This window comes from Mus caroli, chromosome 10 (assembly GCF_900094665.2).
Source record: "Mus caroli chromosome 10, CAROLI_EIJ_v1.1, whole genome shotgun sequence".
In the NCBI taxonomy this organism is placed as follows: Eukaryota; Metazoa; Chordata; class Mammalia; order Rodentia; family Muridae; genus Mus; species Mus caroli.
The window spans coordinates 39,735,290-39,737,939 of record NC_034579.1 but is presented as its reverse complement, the minus strand read 5'-3'; the positions used below and the strand labels follow the sequence as shown (position 1 = coordinate 39,737,939).

Below are 2,650 nucleotides of genomic sequence, written 5' to 3'. Positions count from 1 at the left end.
GCACTTTTAGCCATTGAAAACAGTGCCTCCCCTGAAGTTTGGTTATCTATGCTCAAGAATTAGTTGGCATCTGAGTTCTCTGCTCTTGCACCCCATGGATTTATGGATCCATTGCACTGGGATGAGAGAGACTCAATGATCATTGATCAGCCCTTGCACATCGCTGAGGTTTCCTCATTGCATGCGGTAGGGTGATCATGATTTCCCCGCTAATTCTTTTTTTTTTTTTTTAAACTTGGCTGGCCTCTTTTATAGAGTTCACCCTAGGTCATTTAGCAGTTACTGTCACACAGCACTGCGGTATCCAGAGATGGGCAACTTTCCTTGTGCACAGACCAACCTAAGACACGGGGGCCCAGTGGTTACCCTATGATGGGTAAGGCTGTGACATTAGAGGAACAACCTAAAACAGGAGCCACGCCGGATGGACATAATTGCACAGGCCTAGTCCAGCATCATTTTATTAAAACAAAAAGGGGGAGATGTGGGAAGCCACATATGCCATTGCAGGGTGGTGCTGGCTACCGCTGGCCACCACACATAAGTTTGGGTAAACAATCAATGTGTACATATATATGCAGTAAAGTTTTTTGCCAAGACACTGCCTGGCCTGGGCATGATAATGAGGTTTTGTGAGGTACTGAGAGTATAACCAATCAGATGTAAGACATGCAAATGAGGTATGTTAATGAGATTCTGTGCGGTACTGAGAGAGTATAACCAATCGGATGTGAGACATGCAAATGAGGTAGGAAGCATAACCAATCCGGGTGTGAGACATGCCTCTCCTAGGCCTATATAAGCAGCACCAGTTCTGGGTTTGGGATCTTTACGCCTCTGCAATCAAGCTCTCCCAATAAACGTGTGCGGAAGGATCCTGTTGTGGCGTTGTTCTTGCTGGCGAGTTGGGCGCTCACAAGAGGCTTCATACACTTCCTCACTCCTATCTCCCAGTATAGCACAATGAGGTTCAGTCAGGACTTCATCACAGGGATCTGTATATATTTCTCCCAACATACAGCCCAACAAGCCTGCAGTTCCTTCCAGATCCCAGCCCATCCCTGAGCATCCTCACACCAACACCACAGCCTTTAACCATGGCAAGAGGCTATATGAGGTAACAGAGGCTGACTACACCTCTCTCCAGCTTCTTCCCATGTGCCTAGGTGTAACATGAGGAACGACCGTGCTTTCTCTCTTAACATAAAGTACCCTGACTTGTGTAACTACAACTGGTGAGTTGTAGGTATTGCCTCCCTGAGTACTTGTTTGGCAAGTTCTTTAGCATGCACATATGCACACACACACATACACACACACACACATGCCTTGCTGATACTTACAGCAACTGTTTATACATATTTGTAGCAAGATATGTGGCATCATTCCATATCCTCCTCATGCACTTTCACACACGTGAATGTGGACCTGCAGACATGAGCACATACATAAGAACATATACAACACACCTACAAAGTGAAAATATGTGTTTAAGTACAGAATGAGAGGGGAAGGTGCTGTCATGGCATTTCCCGTGATACTGGCATTGATGTTTGACTCATATTGTGGCAGCTCTCTGAGTACACATGCAAAGATTGCTACTGCCAGGGACTGAAGTCACCAGGGAAGATCAGACACCAGTGTCAGGGATGCTCTGCCTCCTTCCCTGGACAAGCTATGTGTGATGGTCAAATGTGGGTGTGACAAAAGCACTGTTCCCTCCTTCCTGGCCTAGGCTGGGGGCTCAAGTCCTGGTCCAGATATATATATATCTGACCAGGGGTTCTTCTTCCTATAATCTTGAGTGGCCATTCCCACTACTGTGAGACTTCTGTTTCTAGCTCTCCTTACCTCTCTTGAAGACAGTCTTAGAGCTGTCTTCAATCAGAAACACTTTAAGTCCCTCTCCCTATTTCTGCCTCCCCCACTTAAGACCCCAGTGAAGAAGTGCCTCGCACTGAGTGAGCTACTCACGTGATGAATTTCAGGTAGCCCATCCCAGAAAACAACTCAAGCCTAGGCAGACACACGTGCTCAGTGTGAATCCCAGCCCTCCTTGCTGGACTCTGAGTTATCCTCAGGCTAAGCACTCTGCTATTACTAAGGCAGGGATTTACCCTGTGATGTCACAGAGGGCTCACCTCATGGCACTCTGAGAATCACAAGGNACATCNNNTNCTCAGNCATCTCCNAGTTTGGTCCATCCTGTTCTCTACANAANTGTTTCAAGCATCTTTGGAAACACTTAGCTTTGGGAAAGTAGCTGAAAGTGTTTCTCAGACACCTCCCTGGGAATCACCTACAAGCATCTCCTGTCAGCCCTCCATCTTCCCACATTACCTACATTCTTGAGAGGAGGAACACAGTGGATAGCACTGATTCCTCATTCCTGATCATCTCAGATCCTCTATTGCCATCATGGTTTATTGCTGCCCCTCAGCTCGAAGGGTGCCATCGTCTGCCCCTTGTCTCTGACTCCAACTGTAAACATACATACATACATAAATACATACATAATACATGTAATTAATTTTTTTATTTTAAACTACCCAATCCTTCACATTTGTTAAAGAAAATGACTTATCTTGTATACTAGAGAAATGGCTCAGTGGCTAAGGTCACTCTTTGCTCTTGGAGGGGACCTGACTTT

General features: G+C 46.0%; 1 long non-coding RNA gene across 1 annotated transcript in view; it reads right to left on the bottom strand.

The window, feature by feature from the left end:
- The window catches only part of LOC110302824, a 10,706-nt gene extending 8,632 nt beyond the window's left edge, over positions 1 to 2,074 (bottom strand). The window contains exons 1-2 of the long non-coding RNA XR_002378853.1: positions 1,975 to 2,074; positions 1,344 to 1,428 (exon numbers count right to left, since the gene is read on the bottom strand). This is a non-coding gene — a long non-coding RNA (uncharacterized LOC110302824). The remainder of the gene's footprint in view (positions 1 to 1,343; positions 1,429 to 1,974) is intronic.
- Between the last annotated feature and the right edge of the window lie 576 nt (positions 2,075 to 2,650).